The 19,552-nt window shown below is 45.6% G+C and overlaps 1 protein-coding gene across 12 annotated transcripts in view; it reads right to left on the reverse strand.

Annotated features, from left to right (window-relative positions):
* RALGPS1 (Ral GEF with PH domain and SH3 binding motif 1) overlaps positions 1-19,552 on the reverse strand; it is a 311,271-nt gene that overhangs the window by 280,577 nt on the left and 11,142 nt on the right. Inside the window, exon 1 of one of the 12 annotated variants that reach the window (XM_017892873.1) lies at positions 16,261-16,275. The exons of the other annotated variants lie outside the window; for them this stretch is intronic. The gene's annotated coding sequence lies outside the window, so the exon portion shown is untranslated. Of the gene's footprint in view, positions 1-16,260; positions 16,276-19,552 lie in introns of those variants that run through there. 12 annotated transcript variants of the gene reach the window in all.

Consider the following 19,552-nt stretch of genomic DNA (forward strand, 5'->3'; position numbering starts at 1 on the left):
TCCGTCCCCACCCAATCTCCCTCCCCACAATCTCCCTTAGGAACACGTCTAAAACAGGGGTCTCAACATTTCCTGTGAAAACCATTATTGGAGGACTGCAGCCCTGGGTGTTGACATTCAGGCATTTTACACCTGTCACGTGTGGGCCAAACAGAATCCATCTAAGGTGGACTGTGGAGGCGTGTAGGGAGCAGGGGATCTCATCCTCCTTTTCCCTCCCTCCTAGATCCTGCCAAAGGCAGAAGCATTATTGGTCTGGCTGGTACCAGGCCAGGTCAGGACAGGACCATATCCATTAGTGTCACTGAGTGCCAAAAGATCATCACCTATTAAAGGCCTTCTCTTCTCTCCACTGCTGTTGAGAGGTGTGTGGTGAACTGGGGCCCCTGCTTGAGCTTGGCCCTCTCTGTCTCCTGTGTGCATGCCTAAGGGTGCCCACCAGGCCTGCATGTCCCATACACTGCTGCCGGCTGGCGGATGGTATGGGACCCAGACCTAGATCAAGCTTGCGCAAGTGGGAGGTCCCCATGGGCTGTGAGCCCATTACCTGCTCCAACCCAGCTTTGACCAGAGGGCCCTGTGTTGCGGTGCGGGGCTCATACTGAGGATCTCTGAGTTCTCCTTGGCTGCTGTTTCTTCTGTGATGAGGTACCTCAGAAACCTTGAGGCAAGGGGTAGGTTGGAAGAACAGGATACCCACATTACATTATTGGGCCTTGTTGACAAATAGCATTGAGTCCTGGCTCTAAGCCCTCATTTTCATAATGAACAGCCTAGTCCTTCCCTTCAAATAAGAAGGAAGTTGTCTACAGAGACAGACAGGGTGGGCAAGGTCTGGCTGGAAAATGGGGAGTGAAAGCAGTCCAGGAAGCAGTAGGAGGAAGACTTCAGGAGTGAAGGGCACACCCCAGGTGGCAGGAAAACGGAAAACCTGTGCCCAGTTTCAAAGGCTCTTCAGGGTCAGCCCACATTCCATGGAGAGCACTGTAGGGTTAATGGTGTGGGTTGGAGGTGCCAGAAGGGCACAGGGACAGGTGACACTTTCACATCAACCTCAACTAATAGACTTGGAAGATGATGAGATGAGTCCACACATTTGCCTTCCACTCTCCAGGTCCTGTTCAAAGGACCAAACAAATAAAACATAAGACTGGTGCGGTGGCTCACACCTGTAATCCCAGCACTTTGGGAGGCCAAGGAGGGCAGATCACTTGAGGTCAGGAGTTCACAATCAGCCTGGCCAATATGGCAAAACCCTGTCTCTACTAAAAATATAAAAAGTAGCCGTGAGTGGTGATGCATGCCTGTGATCCCAGCTACTCGGGAGGCTGAGGCAGAAGAATCGCTTGAATCCAGGAGGTGGAGGTTGCAGTGAGCTGAGATTGTACCACTGCACTCCAGCCTGGGCAACAGAGTGAGTGAGACTCCATCTCAAAAATAAAAAAGGAAAAAGTCTGCTGCAGCATTAAAATACAGAAAAGGATGACATCAATGAACTATAAATTATGCAGAATATGTAGATTTCAAGCAAATGGAAGTGGATTAAAGAGAAATCTATGAATGATATCTATCCAGCCATAAAATCAACAATTTCCTCTGTACAAACAACAATCAACTAGAAAGCGTAATGGTCCAAGAGCCCACTAACAAAAGAGAAAAATATCCAGAAATAAACTTTAAAAGAAATGTACAAAAATCATTTGAAGGAAATTATAAATCCTTACTAAAAGACAAAAAAAAAAAGAGACTTAAAGGAGAGACATTTCACTCCCTTGAATAAGGAGACAGTATTGTAAAGCCATCAACTCCATCTAATCAATCTATAAATAAAATGCAAGTTCACTCCATATCCTAAGGGGATTCATTCTGGAACTCAACAAATTGATTTAAAATTTCATCTGGAAGAATAACTAAAAACAGCTAAGACGTTTTCAAAAAAGAACTACAGTGAGAAGGGTCTTCTCCTGCCAGGAAGCCACAGTCAGTGATAAATGGCACAGAAACAGAGGAACAGATTCGCAGGACAGGACACAGTCCAGAACATAGGATCCAGTATATGTGAGGAGTAACATATAACCAAGAGGCATTTCAAACAGTGGAGAAGACAGATTCTTCAATAGATGTTGATGAAACAATCTATTATTCATTTGGAAAAAGGAGGAATTTGTTTAAAATCTTACTCAATATCACATATAAGGATAAACTTTAGATGGATTCAAGACTTAAACAACAACAAAAAAAGGAAAAATACTAAAGCAAACACAGATCAAATTTTTAAGATAATTTGGAGGTAAAGAAGTCCTCTCTAAGAGTACAAAAGCCAGAAAACTACTGGCAGATTTGGCTACATTAAAATTAAACCTTCTATACAGGAAAAGACATCAAGAAAAAAATGAAAGGCAGTCAATACACTGGGAAAAGGGTGTTAGTGATGTCACATGACAGATGATGAATTAACATCCTTAATGTAGGACGGCTCAACACTCGGAAGATGGGTGGACCCGAAGAGCGGGTTTGTTCTCTCTAAACCTCAGCTTTCTCATCAGGTGAAAGACAGAAACTAAAAGCAGCATCTTTCTTACAGGGTTGGTGTGAGGATTAATATGAGCTATTTTTTCTAAAGCACTAACCCCAGAGTTTGAACAACGCAAGAAAATCATCAGATAGACAACCAGAGAGTATGTTCCAGGAAAGCTACTGACTGTAACACTCGCTACAAAAAGACTAGGAAAACACTTGAAAAGCACATAAATGTGCTCCAGTACAGGCAGTTAGAACCTCCATTCAATGGGATACTAAGCGGTGGATAAAAAGGTGAGGGAGATCAGTATTTCCTGACAGAGAGCAATGTCCATAAACTCAGGGCACACCCACTCTCATGCTTTCATTCAATAAATATTTGCTGAAAAGCTAGTATATATCAGGCACTGTCCTAGGTGCTAGGGATAGAGCAGTGAAGAAAAAACCCCAAACCCCCAGTATGTTCTAGTGGGGGAAACAGACAATAAGTAAATCATTCAGTAAAAGATAAGGCTTGCCAGCTGGTGGCGAGTGATAAAGGAAAAAGTAAAGCAGAGAAAAGTAGGCAGAGTGGGAGACAGGTCATAATTTTCTTTTTTTTTTTTTAACACTTTTTATTTGTAATTTTTGCAGGTACATAGCAGGTGCATATATGTATGGGGTATATGGGATATTTTGATATAGGTATACAATGTATAATAATCATATCAGGGTAAATGGGTTATCTGTCACCTCAAGCACTTATCCTTTCTGTTACAAACAATCCAATTATACTCCTTTGTTATTTTAAAATGTACAGTTATATTATTATTGACTACAATTACCCTGTTGTGTTATCAAATACTAGATCTTATTCAATTTTCTTCCTATTCTTTGTATCCATTAATCATCCCTCCTTCCCTGACAAACCCCACCCCCTCTGCCACTAGACAAGGTCATAATTTTAAAGGTGGGGGGTTATATGAGAAGTTCTCACGGAGAAAATGACACGTGAACATGTTTTAAAATCTTTATAACACATGTGAACACACACATAGAAGTACAGAAGGATATTCACTAAACTGTTAATATCACTGCCTCTTAAAGGCATTATTGTATGGCACTTTTCCTTTCTATTTTTGTACACTTCAATATTTTCTGGTTTCTTTTGAAATAAGTATGGAAAACATTTATGAGTGACACAGCATTTAGGGGAAAAAACTGAAAATGAACTTCCACAGACAAGGATGGCTCGGAGCCAGGTACTAAAGACAGCGGTTCCCAGGTTCGGGTCTGGTGCCTGGTGCTGCAGCACCACCTGGTGGCCAATCACCTAACTACTCAATTTCATACAATCATGTCCAGGAAGCAAGACACAAGATGCACTTTTGTACACAGCAGCATAAAAATATACCTGCCCGACGGATCACGAGGTCAGGAGATCAAGATCATCCTGGTTAACACGGTGAAATCCCATCTCTACTAAAAATACAAAAAAATTAGCCAGGCATGGTGGCGGGCGCCTGTAGTCCAATCTACTAGGTAGGCTGAGGCAGAATGGCGTGAACCTGGGAGGAAGAGCTTGCAGTGAGCCGAGATCGCGCCACTGCACTCCAGCCTGGGCGACAGAGCCAGACTCTGTCTCAAAAAAAAAAAAAAAAAAATTATATATATATACACCCGGCCGGTGGACAGGGACTGGAAGAAATGTGCACAAACACAAACGCTATTCAGTATGCTGGCGTGGCAGGTGGCAGAATCATAGCAGAATTTACGTGGCTTGGATTTTCAAGCATAGGTTTATAATGATGCTTCATTTCTTTATTTCTAACTGTGCAATGGAACAGTCCAACAGGACATCTGAATGTGCTCACTCACTCAACAGAAGTGGAGTGAGAGGCGGATGGGGCAGCACAGATTCATAACCCAGGCTATTTGCACAAGGTAAAGAAGTGTGACAGGACCTCAGGGCACAGGTTGCTTGGAAAAGGAGGGGTTAGCCTCCATGGGAGTGCCTGGGAGATAAGATCCCAGAACGCTGGCTTGTATGAGTAGCCACACCCCTGCACTCAAATGATTAATCATTAATAGCTTGTACACAGATGACTGAACTAGTACCTCCTCACCAAAGCCCAGAGGCGAACGAAACGTATCCCATAGGTGAGCAGGAAGTGACTTAGATCACACTGAGGACTCTACATAGAATACTGTTTTCCTTCCCCTCCACCCAACAGGCCCCCAGCCTGGGTCCATGGCCTTCCTCTGCAGGCCCTCTGCTTAGCCCTCTGCAATGCTTGTCACTCTCACTTGCCATTGTGGCTGCTCCCTGCTCAACCATAAGAGCTCTGTAAGGCGAGAGTCATGTCTATCCCATTCACCCTCTGTGTCTATCTCACTCACCCTCAGAGAGCGACAGGACTTGGAAGTCCAACTGTCCTGGGTTTGAATCTGCTCTGCCATATGCCACCAATGTGGCAAGTGTCTCTCGACTTCTATTTCCCCCTCTGTAAAGTGGAGATACAGGATTGTACTCATCTCATGTGGCTGTGGTAAGGATTCATTAATAGCAACAGCTGGCACTCAGGAGCACCAGGGGTACCAGGCACTTGTCCAAGTGCTCTATATGTGTTAAGTTCCTTAACTGAAGCCATCTCTGTGCAATAAGTATTGACCACAGTGCCTGGCAGGGATAAGTGTTCAAATACTGTTATTTCATCCCCAGTTTCCAGCACAGTGCCCAGCATAGTCTATTGTGTTCTCAATAAAAACGAATGAGTACTTCCCCAGCCTATTATGGAAAGGAGAAAGGTCAGAGACTGTGATGCTCAAGCAAGCCCATGAGCACCCAAGCTGCCTGGTTCTGCTGCCCCAAAAGGCTCAAGGATGGTACAAAGGGACTGGAAGGAGAGAAGGTGCCTTGACAGACACAAGCGACCCTGCAGGACTGGGGAGCAAAGAGAATCACAGAGCCCAGTGGGGGAGCATGTTCTGTGCTGATGTGCAGACCCTCTGCCAGCCTCTCCCACTTCCAGCCCTTAGAAGTAGCTCCACTGTAGGTACAGCCCAGCCAAGGAAGGAGAGATTTGTGGATACCACAAAGGTCCCAGAAGGTCATTCAGGCACATCCCTGGCCACACCCAGCCTGCTTCTTTCACCACCAGCAAAAACAGGGGCTAGTTCCTCTCCCTAAAACCCTCCTCCCTCCTCTACTCCTGGCTCTTTCCTACTCTTCCATTCTCATTTAAATGTCACCTCCTGTGCGAAATCTCCTGCGATGCCCTAGGTAGGTCCTTCTCCTACAGCTTTTAGGGCATCTAGACTTCTCCATAACACTCAAAACTTTTGTCGTGAAGTGTGTGTTCATCTTCCTCACTGGACTGTCACAGCTGTGGCCACCCACAGCTTCCATGACTCGTAAACCCTTTTCTGAGCAAGCTTACTTTGAAAACATATCCTTATTGCTATAGCCAAACCCACTAGCGGTGTACAAATAAGAAGCCATCAACCCACCCTTGCTTGTAGGCCCTCCCCCTTCCACCCACCTCACTCTGAGCCACCAAGAGCACATTCCTCCATGCCTTTCTGCCTGGCAACACGTAACCACGCAGGGCTCATGCCAGAGACCAGGGTCATGCCCTCCATGCCTGCTGGGCCCAGACAAATCATGTCAATGGTGAAGTTGCAGGTTTAACAGAATAGAGACAGACAGGGCCTACGGCTACTACACCACCTAAAACCTTACATTTTCAAAAGGTGTAGAGCATTCAACTGGCCAAAGCATCAGAGAGGGAGATTAGACAGAGCTCCTCAGGTAGGGTAGCAAAGTTTTTACACCTAATGATATATCCTGGCCTTCTCTCACGCCAGTTTATAGAGAGCTTTCCAACACTGCTGATGGGTGCTCCCCTACTTTTCACCTTTTGCCACTATAAACAATGATGCAGAAAATGGCATTGTATGTACCACTTTTTGCATCGGTGCTTTATTTCTGCAGAAGAGATTCACAGAAGTATGCTGCTGGATTGCCAGACACAGGTATTTCAAAGTTAGATATTCTCAGATCATGTTCCCCAAAAGTTGAACAATTCAGACTCCTACCAGTAATGTAAAGGAGCACCCACTTCCCCCATTCACTTGCTAACACTGGTTTTATCCATCTTTGTAACCTTTCTGCCATTGAACCTATTGTTATAATTTGCATCCTGGTAGTCATTATTTTTTGAGGCCAAGTTCCTATCTTTCTCCTTGTCTTCTTTAGCTCCCATCTTTAGCCAAGCACCCCTAGGTTCCCTTACAGCTCAGTGTGTCCAAGCTCTGCTCAAGAAGATGCACATGTTAAAGCTATGTAAAACTTCCAAGAAGTGTGTCAGAAAGGAAGGGGCACATCTTTCTCCTTATCTCCTCTGAATCCTGGAATGCGAGTGTGATGACTGGAGCTCAAGCAACCACACTGTTTCAGGAGTCAATCTGCTATGGATAGAAGAGTGGCATGAACATGGGTCCATGATGTCTTTGATCCCACTATACCAACCCTAGACTGCCCACCTTTTTTTTTTTTTTTGAGATAGAGTCTCACTCTGTCGCCCAGGCTGGAGTGCGTGGCAAGATCTCGGCTTACTGCAAGTTCCACTTTCCCAGGTTCAAGCCATTCTCCTGCCTCAGCCTCCCAAGTAGTTGGAACTACAGGTACCCGCTACCAAGCCTGGCTAATTTTTTTGTATTTTTAGTAGAGACGGGGTTTCACTGTATTAGCCAGGATGGTCTCGATCTCCCGACCTCCTGATCCGCCTGCCTCGGCCTCCCAAAGTACTGGGATTACAGGCGTGAGCCACCACACCCAGCCTAGACTGCCCATCTTTTTACTTTTTTATGTGATGGTGTAAACCCAGTGTCGTTCAGGCGTTATTACATGCAACCAAATCTAGTCCTAATATAAGTTCTGATCTCTAATAGTCAAAATTGAACCCTTATCTCTCCTTCTGTAACACAATGAATAGCTATGTGGTCATGTTCTGTGTGCTCTATGTTGAAATGCACTTGTTTCCCCACTCTCTCATCCTTCCTCCCAAAGCCTTAGGTATTGTAGAAATGGTTTAGAATTTTTATTCTCAAACTATTATCATGTTTTCCCTTACAACAGATCTCCTTTATTTTTAGAACTCTTCATAATTTAATAATAGAAATTCCAACTCACCGCAGTTTAATCCATTGAGATTAAACTACATGCACTAAAAGATGTGCTATTCCAGCTGGACGCAGTGGCTCACGCCTGTGATCCCAGCACTTTGAGAGGCCGAGGTGGGCAGATCACCTGAGGTCAGGAGTTCGAGACCAGCCTGGCCAACATGATGAAACCCCATCTCTACTAAAAATACAAAAATTAGCTGGGTGTGGTGGTGCATGCCTGTAATCCCAGCTACTCGGGAGGCTGAGGCAGGAGAATCACTTGACCTATTCGGGAGATGGAGGTTTTGGTGAGCTGGTATCATGCCACTACACTCCAGCCTGGGCAACAGAGCAAGACTACATCCCAAAAAAAAAAAAAAAAACAAGTGTCATTCCTGTTTCCTGCACTCCTTCCTTCCCTGTCTCCACATCTCTACTCCACTTCCATTGTCCTTGGGTTAGAGAACTTCATGGGATATTTTCCTCAGTTACATTTAATAAACGTTTTGTGCCCTCACATGTTTGAAAATGGCTTTCTTACGCAATGGCACCTCACTGACTTCTTGGCTAGGTATATAGAGAACTTCAGGCCCTCTCCCTTTAATAGCCTGGAGACACCAGCCCACTGTCTTCCAGCCTCCAGAGTTACACAGGGGAAGCCCAAAGAAAGCCTAATTCTCTTTCCTTTGGAAATAAATAAATAAATAAATAAATCTGTTCTTGCTACCACCTCTAAGTACCTCACATTTTCATTATCCCCATTTCTTGTCATTATTACTCTGGATTATGAAATATTTTTCCTTTGACCTTCCAAACTACTAATTTCAGTTCTTCATTGACTTTTAGTTCCAGAAAGCCTCTCATATACTTTAATCTCCTCTCTTTGGGAGTTCTCTCCTTGTAAAGTTCTTATGCAGTCATTCCATTCATCCTGCCTCAAAAGCGCCACTGCTGCAAGTATGAAGCTTGGCTTCCTTCTCTCCCTCCCATGGCCACTCTTGGCCTTAAATGCAATGTCACTTGCCTGTCAGTGAGTGCAAGTTCTCTATCCCCTGTTCACAACAGACTGCTCGAGCTCCTGCTGCCTTAGCATGCCTGAGGCTCGGGATGAGCTGTCATCCAGGTGGGCCCAGGTGAAATGGGTTAGCAGACTATGGTCTTCCTAAGAGAAATGGAAACAGATTCTCTGCCCTTTGGTTCCTGTGGTGACAACGGGGGGAGGCAGTCCTCCCCTAGCTGAATGGATTCGGGCCAATTCAGCCCAGATTCCTTGGGACTGGCAGGATTCCAACAGCCCCTCCAAGAGCATAGGCACCAAGGGGCAGCTGAGTGCTTCTAATGGAATCCAACTCTAATCAGACAGTGGAGAGAGCTCCACTTCTAGAGCCAGAGACGGACCTTGACTCCAGTCCAACTCTGTCACTTCCTTGCTGTGTGACTTCAGAGAAATTACTCATCTCTGAATCTCATCTCTGTGATAACTCCTTTGTTTAAAGCAGGGAGCATATGAGAAAACCAAGACTGGTTGTTTCTAGCATCCTCCTTAGGAGAACTAATCCACTGACACATAAAGTTTTGGGAATGTGCTTCTTCAAAGTACTATATGAGTTACTTATAGTGTTGTTAATCATGCAGTATCAAAGAAGACTGGGCCCCTGTGCAGAAATGCATCAGAAACTTTACCTTCTGCCTCTTTTGTAAAAACAGGTTGACAGAAGAGTGAGGCTACCAGAAGAATCTGAGAAATATTATAATATTTCAGCTTTTAACATTTGTTGTGGCTGTTCCTACCTAAACTGAAGCACCTAGCATTCTTCCAGGTAAACACTCTCTGCTTCTTCCCATATTCTCTCGTTAGCTGAAGACCTGAGTGCCACGGCAACAAAGGGGACAGATGCTGGGAGCCATAACAGATTCAATGCTGATTTCAGTCTTGTAACATTTATTGAGCGTCTCCTGTGTGTAAGGCATTGAGCAAGACACAGACCTTGCCTTAAAAGAGCTTAAAGTCTAGTCGAGGAGATAAGGTAGAAGGTACAGAACAGATCAAAGCAGCACAATGCAATGTAGAATGTGGCCAGGGCCACAGTGCCATGAGGGTTTAAGGAAAGGAGAGCTCCTGCGAACTGGGGAGAGCAGAAAAGCATTCTTAGAAGAGGTGCCAAATGAGGTGGGCAGAATCTCAGGGGGCAAGAATGGTCCACAGCGCTGGGGAGGGGAGGTCAACTAGTTTGTAGTTCCTTAAAGACAAGGCTCAAGTCTTACTTGTCTTCACATTCCTTTACCCTATTCTCCTATGGCCAAACATAACACACAATGAGCTGGCCCTTTTCTGATTAAGGGTCTGGAGCAAGGACAGCTCCAAGGGAGGAAGGGAGGTGAACTGGAAAGAGAGAGGAGGGGGCTTCTGGATAGGTACAGGGAGCTGACTGAGGTTGACAGGAGGTTGCCCAAGTAAGCCCAGCTGTTGGGGGAACAGACACCAATGGGAACACAAGGGTGACAGCATGACAGGGTAGCAAAAAGAGGTGTGCACAAGGAGGCGGCAGAGAGAGAAAGACGGTTAAAAAACCCTCAACAGGAGAAGCAACAGAGAAAACCCCAGAGCTTCATGTGGTGAAGAAACCCCTAACACATCCCCTGTTGGGTGGCTCGCGGACGCTGCCCGATGTCCTGAAATACACTCTGCAGCGCCTCAGTCCCATAGGGCTCCACTTGGCAGGAGGTTTCTCTGACTACAGCTCCACCCGGCTCCCCTGTATCCAGTATACACCTGTGGGTGCCCACACGGCATGACCGCCTATTCAAGATGGTACACTTCACTGTGGTCAGCGCACTGACTTACCAGGAATACATGCTGGGCTTCATAACCCCTAATCAATAGGACATACCTTCCCAGCACGTCTCTTTCCAAACAGTAGCCACTATAAAAGTAGGAAAAATAATTCGATTTACCTTGATGTTCCATATGGTTAAGACTTGTCTTTCAAAGCTCATTTGGACCAGTTACAGTGCTATAAGGCCTGACTTCAATCTATTCTTTGAAATGTTAAAATACTTTTCCCATGCATCCATATTTGATATCATCATTAGCCAATCAGGTGGCAAATCCTCTCCTAAAATCATGGAATTCATCCTATTTGATCACTATTTTCCTTTCCCATCATGCTTTGGATACATGCTGTGGTAAATAAGCACGTAAGGTGTGCATGGGGAATGAACCCCAAAGAAAAACTGGCTCTGTGGGAAAATGCATTCCGACAGGCCAAAAACCAAGCCCAGGCCTTGGGCACACCCAGCAAGAAGGGACCTCAGGAATGCCTGGACACAAATGTTCCTGCCCCAGGAGCATGTTGCTGTGTGAAAAGAGTATAAAGGCAAGGGAGGGTGGGCATGGCACGCCGCCCATGCAGGCACACGCAAGCATTGTGCACGACATGCTACGAGCTCAGTGGCCGCTGGCTCATCTTGTCTCCCATGGCAGCTGTTCCAAAGCACCCCCTCACCATACCCCACACCTTACTCCACATGTGTGCACAGCCAGGGTAGGCTGTGAGGTGGGCAGCCTCACAACCACCCACACTGAGAGAAGGTGACTTCTGCTCCCTCAGGACCCTCTTCTCACCTGATCTTCCCCTCCCACCTCTGAGAAAGGCATCCACTGAGCCAGCGCTGGTGGCAGGCCCTGGACTTGGGGTCCACTCCCAGCTGCCAGTCAGGCAGTCAGCCCCTTCTCTTGCAACCTCAGTCTCTGCCACTCCCTTAGTTCTTCTCTTTGCCTAAGAACATCTTCAGAACAGCTTTGACCCTTGAACCCCAGGCTACTTTCCCATCAGACACTCACCCGCTCAGTAACCCCTGCCCAAAGGCTGGGGTCACACTGGCGCCTCTGGGGTCCCAGAACCTCCTGCTGCTAATTGTTGAGAATAGTGGCCTAAGGCTCTCCCACCTCATGGCAGCTTTAACCTGCTCACCAGCCCCTCTTTCTGGAGTCATCCCTCCAGCCCTGATGATGCCCCGCCCCTCTTTCTCCTCCCATTTCCTTAGCCTTGCTGGTCTCCGGCCTCCCCTGCCGGCTCCTTTCTTCTATTTGGATGCCACGCCAGCGCTGCCTTCCTTTCGTCCTCTCACCAAGCTTCCTCTTCATTCTTCTCAGCCCTCCGGCTGGTTTCCAGGCCCCTGCCCCTTTGTCAGCTTCACCACCACCCTCCCCTGCCCCACATTTCATGATTCTACAACAAGGAAAGCAATCCTAACACAGGCCACCAACTGAATAGCATGAGGCTCACCTACTCACTGGCTGCATCCACAGCCTGGCCTTGGCTCAGACTGCCCCCTCTTGTGGCAGCAAGCCTTGGCTCACCAAACTTTATGATCCTTCATGACCAACAGTTAAAAAAAAATTAAGCAAAGCACCTCTAACATGTGTATATGTATTTGTAAATTAATTATATGTTCTAATGTTTCAACATTTTGTTTTATAAAATGTTTGTATAACATTTGTTTTATAAAAATGTTTTATAACATTTTGTTTTATAATGTACATTATATAATGTACTTTATGTAAGTGGACTCATACGGTCTATAAACTTTTCTATCCGCATGACCATTATGTGAAATTCATCGGATTGTTTTCATGGGCTTGTACATTAACTCTAATCGACTACAGTATTCCATCATGGGCGTGTACCACATGTATTATCCCTTCCACTACCAATGGACACTGGGATTGTTTCCAGTTTGAGCTATTACAGATGGTGCTGCTAGAAGCGAGCCTGAACATGCCTTCTGGTACACATCCATATGCATTTCTTTGTGTCTGTCTCAAAGCTGGGTTGGTACCAAGGAGTGGAACTGCTGGGTCATCAGGTATGTATCTGTTCGGCTTTGATAGATGATGCCAATTTTCCCAAGTGGCTAGACCAATTTATACTCTCACCAGCAGTATGAAACCTGATCACTCCACAACCTCACCAACATAATATTGTCTTTTTCTCCCTTCATTTTTGCCATTCTAGTAAGAAAGATACCACAAAGTTTCACAATCCCTTTTCAAAATGAGGACAGTGAGACTAAGTGCTTCTCTCAAGCTCACAAACCCAATGTAAGTTGGAAGAGGCACCCAGGTCTTCTGACTCCGAACATGCTAAGGTTTCCACCATGGCCAAATATTGTTTCCGACGTAACAGTCTTAACAACAGAGGAATTCCGAAGCACTAGTAAAAAAAAACATGTTTGTGGACTATGCTAATCCCAACACATTGCTCCCGACAGGAGAGAGAGAATGTAGTGTCTATCAACTGAACTTTGAGGCAGGCACACAAAAAAATGTCTGGACACATACACCCCAGGTATTGACAATGAGATGATGGCTGTTTCTTTCTTTTTTGCCTTTCTTATTTTTGTACAATTAAAATTTAATAAAAGTTATTTTTTAAAATTCAGATATAATTTACACAACATAAAATTCATCTACAGAATTCAGTGATTTTTAGCATATTCACTAAGTTGCGCAACCATTGCCACTATCTAATTCCAGAACATTTTTATCACCCTACAAAGAAATCCTGGCCAGGCGCGGTGGCTCAAGCCTGTAATCCCAGCACTTTGGGAGGCCAAGACGGGCGGATCATGAGGTCAGGAGATCGAGACCATCCTGGCTAACACGGTGAAACCCCGTCTCTACTAAAAAATACAAAAAACTAGCCGGGCGAGGTGGCGGGCGCCTGTAGTCCCAGCTACTCGGGAGGCTGAGGCAGGAGAATGGCATGAACCCGGGAGGCGGAGCTTGCAGTGAGCTGAGATCCGGCCACAGCACTCCAGCCTGGGTGACAGAGCGAGACTCCGTCTCAAAAAAAAAAAAAAAAAAAAAAAAAAGAAATCCTGTGCCCAATCCATCAGCAGTTACTCCCCACTCCCCCTGCCACGAGGCCCAGCAAGTACGAATCTACTTTCTGTCTCTTTGGGTTTGCCTCTTCTACACGTTTCATACAGACAGAATCATACGGTACATGGACTTGCATCTTGCTTCTTTCACTTAGAATGTTTTCCAGGTTTATCCATAGTAGGCATGAAACAGTAGTTTATTCTTTTTTATGACTGAATAATACTCCTTTATATGTATGTGCCACATTTTGTTTCTCTGTTCATTAACTGGTAGATATTTGGGTTGTTTCCATTTTTGGCAATTACTAATAATGTTGCTATGACGCTGCCCACTAGTAGTCATCCTCCCTTTCTTCTTTTAGGTAGCCATGGCTTCCTGGAGTGTAGATTACCTTTCCTGGCTTCCCTTACTGCTAGTTGTGGTCGTAAGACCAAGATTAAATGAATGAGATGGAAGAGGTATCATGCCGAATTTCTGGACAGTAGCCCTCAAAGGCTGGAATGCATATGGAAAGGCTAGAGTTCTTGCAGCCATTTTAGGCCATGAAGTCACTTTGGACCTAGAAGCAACCTGGGTCTCTGACTATGCAGGCTCCGTACCTACTCTGGCCTAATTACCTTCTGACTTCTTGCAAATAAGAAACTTCTAACTTGTTTATGTCTTTGTTATTTTGCATTTTCTCTCACTCATAGCACAACCTAAAGTGGCTCTCTCACAAGGAGAGTGATAAGAGTTAAATGAGAACATATAACACAGATAGCCATTTTTATATTACCTCAACAAAGAGTTTAGCACTGCTTTTATATAGTAGGCAACTCAAACATGTGTAGAAATGAATAAGAATCTGGAAAAATAAAGGCAATTTCACTCATTTAAAAAACTATCTTGTCCAGGAGCAGCGGCTTACGCCTGTAATGCCAGCACTTTGGGAGCTGAGGTGGGCAGATCACTTGAGGCCAGGAGTTCAAGACCAGGTGGCCAAATCCATCTCCACTAAAAATGAAACCTCATTTCTACTAAAAATATTTTTTTAATTAGCTGGGTGTGGTGGCACAATCCTGTAATCCTAGCTACTCGGGAGGCTGAAGCATGAGAATTGTCTGAACCTGGGATGTGGAGGTTGCAGTGAGCCAAGATTGTGCCACTATACTTCAGGCTGGGCAACAGAGCAAGATCCTGTTTCAAAAAAATTGAAAATAAATAAATGTCTTCTTTTTTTACCAACTTATTTTTTCCAGGTAAACATCATTATTTTTTTCAAACTTTATAAAAGATCTCATAGGAATTGCCTTAAATCTTTGCCAACATTTGGAGATATAATATTGTCACTATTACTATATTTAAACTTCTTTAGAAAGAGCCAGGAACTGATTAATTGATTTCATCTTACCCATTCAATACATATTTAATATGAGGCTTCTCTGTAACAAGCCTAATTATAACCATGGGGCTTTAGAGTTAAAAAATAACATAAGATAAAATAAAATAAAATAAAATAAACAAACATTAGGTAAAAAATCCTGGCAGCCAGGCTCAATGGCTCATGCCTGTAATCCCAGATTCTCAGAAGGCTGAGGCAGAGGAGCACTTGAGGCCAGGAGTTCAAGACTAACCTGGGCAACACTGCAAAAGCCCATCTCTAAACAAAATTTTTTTTTTTTTTTTTTTTGAGATGGAGTCTTGCACTGCTGCCCAGGCTGGAGTGCAGTGGCTGGCTCTCAGCTCACTGCAAGCTCCGCCTCCCGGGTTCACACCATTCTCCTGTCTCAGCCTCCCGAGTAGCTGGGACTACAGGCGCCCGCCTCGTCGCCCGACTAGTTTTTTGTATTTTTTAGTAGAGACGGGGTTTCACCGTATTAGCCAGGATGGTCTCGATCTCCTGACCTCATGATCCGCCCGTCTCGGCCTCCCAAAGTGCTGGGATTACAGGCTTGAGCCACCGCGCCCGGCCAAAAAAATTTTTTAAGCTAGGAGTGGTGGTGCACACCTGTAGTCCCAACTACTTAGGAGGCAGAGGTGGAAGGATCCTTGAACCAAGGAGTTCAAGACTTCAGTGAGCTATCATTGCACTACTGCACTCCAGCCTGGGCAACAGAGCAAGACTCCATCTCTGAAAAAATAAAAATAAATCCCTGGCCGGGCGCGGTGGCTCAAGTCTGTAATCCCAGCACTTTGGGAGGCCGAGACGGGCGGATCACGAGGTCAGGAGATCGAGACCATCCTGGCTAACACGGTGAAACCCCGTCTCTACTAAAAACATACAAAAAATTAGCCGGGCGTGGTGGTGGGCACCTGTAGTCCCAGCTACTCAGGAGGCTGAGGAAGGAGAATGGCGTAAACCCGGGAGGAGGAGCTTGCAGTGAGCTGGGATCTGGTCACTGCACTCCAGCCTGGGTGACAGAGCGAGACTCCGTCTCAAAATAAATAAATAAATAAATAAATAAATAAATAAATAAATAAATAAATCCCTGATGCCACTTCCCCACAATGTCTATCCACTAAAATACTCAGGGAAGTAGAAGTGGCAATAAAAATTTGTATCAGCCAGGCACAGTGGCTCACATCTGTAATCCCAGCACTTTGGGAGGCCATGGCAGGCGTATTATCTGAGGTAGGGAGTTTGAGACCAGCCTGACCAATATGGAGAAACCCCATCTCTACTAAAACAAAAAAAAAATACAAAATTAGCCAGACGTGGTGGTGCATACCTGTAATCCCAGCTACTCAGGAGGCTGAGGGAGGAGAATTGCTTGAACGTGGGAGGCGGAGGTTGCGGTGAGCTAAGATCACGCCATTGCACTCCAGCCTGGGCAATAAGAGCGAAACTCCGTCTCAAAAAAAAAAGAAAAAAGATAAAAGAAATAAAAAAAAGAAAATTTCTGTCATCACTAAGGACTAAGGTTACTTTGTCCTCATCATCTCCAGGTATTGATTCAGAATCTCTTGCCTCTCTTCTTCGCAGCCAACAAGACTACTTTGATCATGCTTAATAGTTCCTGGACCTTGTACCTTTTCATTTGCTATCATGTCATGCTTTTATGATTCTCCACTGCTATCCTTATCCTCTTGGTGTTCCAGTAATTTTGCCAGTGGATCTGGTTTTCCCTCTCATGTTGCTAATCTCATACTGAACTTGTTACTGTTGATGTTCTTTATTTCAAACATTTATCATATAGGTTAGATTTGGTCCAATGGAGGTATTTACAGAGGTACTCACATGATGGTCATCATCACTATCATCACCATTTATTGAACCATTACTCTGTGACAGGTACTGTGCTAAGCACCTTATCCATAGAAATACACCACCAAATCCACGCAATAATTCTCTAATGAATTATTAAAGAGAAAGTAAGAAAACTGAGGCCCAAAGAGGTTAGGTAACATATCCAAGAACTGACAGCCAGTAAGAGCATCCTTGGCCAGGCGCGGTGGCTCACATCTGTAATCTCAGCACTTTGGGAAGCTGAGGTAAGCGGATCACCTGAGGTCAGGAGTTTGTGACCAGCCTGGTGAACACAGTGAAACCCTGTCTCTACCAAAAATACAAAAATCAGGCAGACGTGGTGGCGGCCACCTGTAATCCCAGCTACATGGAAGGCTGAGGCAGGAGAATTGCTTGAAGCCAGGAGGTGGAGGTTGCAGTGAGCCGAGATTGCGCCACCGCACTCCAGGCTGGGGAACAAGAGCGAGACTCCGTCTCCAAAAAAAATAAAAAATAAAAATTCCTCACTGGTAGTATTTGTGCAAAGGCAGGATTTGAACACAGCTCAGTCTGCCTCTTATTTTGAAACATTTCTTTATGTTCTATAGGAGCTGAATAGCATTTTATGTTCTGTACTGGTACACATATCCCATCATCCTGCCGCTACTTTCTATCCAACTGTTCCCTTCTCTTTGCCTGGCATTTGGGTTTCTCAGCTCAACCAACATTAATTCCTTTTCTTCTTCCTTTCCTAAGAAGCAAAAGGCATCACACCATGGCGGTCAGTCCTGGTATTAAGGACTCTCCCTCAAGTTAACCCTGATCCTTCTCACTACTCCTCAGCTGTGGCTTTCAGCACCAGCGTCAGCGGCAACAGGGTCTGTGCCTCTGCCCTACACTCAAAGGTCTTAGGGTTGAGGGTAATACTAACAACACACACAGTGGATCACAGATCAGTTTCCCACCGGATCTCTCAGATTGAAGGCTCTTCACCTGGTTCTGTAAGCTAAGCTCAGTCAGGCATTTAGGCTTATCAGGGGACAGACTTTCACTTTTACCACTTTAAGATACCACCCCTCATACCGCCACTTTTACCACTTTAGGAGACCACCCCCCATACCGCCACCAGCAGTCTGAGTAGATCCCAAGTACTCTAACTCTCAGACTCCACCCATAAGTTCCAGAAATTCTATAACAGGCTTTTCCCTGCTACCCAAGCACAGGATATAAAGTGGACCAGGGATGCACCCCAACCCCAAGTCACAGATACCTACCCATACATCACGTTAGTCTAATCTGAATGGTTTAATCATCTTCTCAGACTCCAGCTGTTCCGATCAGCTGCCTTTCCTAGGACCTAGACACACATTCCTGAGGTTGCAGATATATCCGGAACCTCGCAACGTCAGATGGGGGAGGGTGCAACTCTCTGGCTTCAGGGGACAGAGATTTTAGTCCCAAGGACCAGCAATAGAAGGCACAAGAGAATTGCTTGAGAAGGCGGCTAGGAGGCGATGAAGGGTGTAGAGACTGTCTGCAGCAAAGAGCCTCTTTCAGAGTCTTCTGCACACGACAACAAAGGTAACTGAAGCATAACCTCTCACGGGAGACCGGCTCTGACACTAGTGTAAACAAATGTTGATGGCAGGCATGGAAGGCTCAGTTCTAGGAGGCAGGGCAATAATTCCCTAATGAATTACTAAAGAGAAAAATGAGAAAACTGAAGCCCTGCAGGGAAAGAAGTGGAGGTTGGTGCCCTCACCACCAGTTTCCACACCATCGTTCTTCCGGTCTTTCTTCCTAGCTGCCCATTCCTCCTCTTGCTTCTTCCCTGACTTCCACTTCCACCTCTCATGCTGATGCTCCCCAGCAATTCAGCCAGGACCCTCATCCACAACCACACAGCCTTCCTGAGTGATCCCATCCTCTCCGACAATACAACTTCAGGGGCCAGCTACCCAAGAATGACCCCAAGGATCTCCTGGGGCATCGGAACCATCTGTGAAAGCCCTTAAACATAAGACTACCAGCCTCCCTCCCTGCAAACACTACAGAGGACTCTGATGCTCTAGAGTGTGAGAACCACTGTTCCAGTCTAGATCTCTCTCTCAGCCGCAGATGAGCAGGCCAGTCGCGAAGTGGGCAGGTCCACCAAGCGATCCCACAGCCATTCCAAACTCAAAATGGCCCAAACCAAATTCACAACCTTCCCCTACCAACCCGGTATTCCTTTCACGTTTTACAGCTCAGTGACTGGTCCTGCCATCTCATGGCACCGAGCGAGAAACTCTGACATCGCCCTTCCTCCCATCTACCAAGTAGGAGAGGCCTCTACATCAGTTTCTTTTGAGCCTGCCTTCACCTCCCCATCCACCGAGCCAGGACCCCATCATCCCACTCCCGAATTCCTATAATAACCCTCACTCAGCTCCCAATCTCTAGTCCCCTTTCACACCATCATCCTCCACACTGCCACCAGGACTACAAGTGACAATCCTTCTCTCCTCTTACAGCTTCAATGATTCTCCACTGACCACAAGACAACACCTACACACCTAGGCACTGTCTGCAAGTCCCTCTGCGAACTGACCCCAAACCACCTCTCCAACAAGCTCCTCCTCCCTCCATCCTCCACCACAAACCTCACGCTCCAGCAACACCACACTGCCCACCACCCCTGAAGCACATCATACTCCCTCCTGTTTCTGTACCTTTGTACAATCTGTTTCCTCTGCCTGTATCCTGCTTTGCCTGGAAAAGTGAAAATCTTTAAGAGTCTGTGAGTCTTACTCAGT

This window comes from Rhinopithecus bieti, unplaced genomic scaffold (assembly GCF_001698545.2).
Source record: "Rhinopithecus bieti isolate Rb0 unplaced genomic scaffold, ASM169854v2 scaffold_22745, whole genome shotgun sequence".
Classification (NCBI taxonomy): Eukaryota; Metazoa; Chordata; class Mammalia; order Primates; family Cercopithecidae; genus Rhinopithecus; species Rhinopithecus bieti.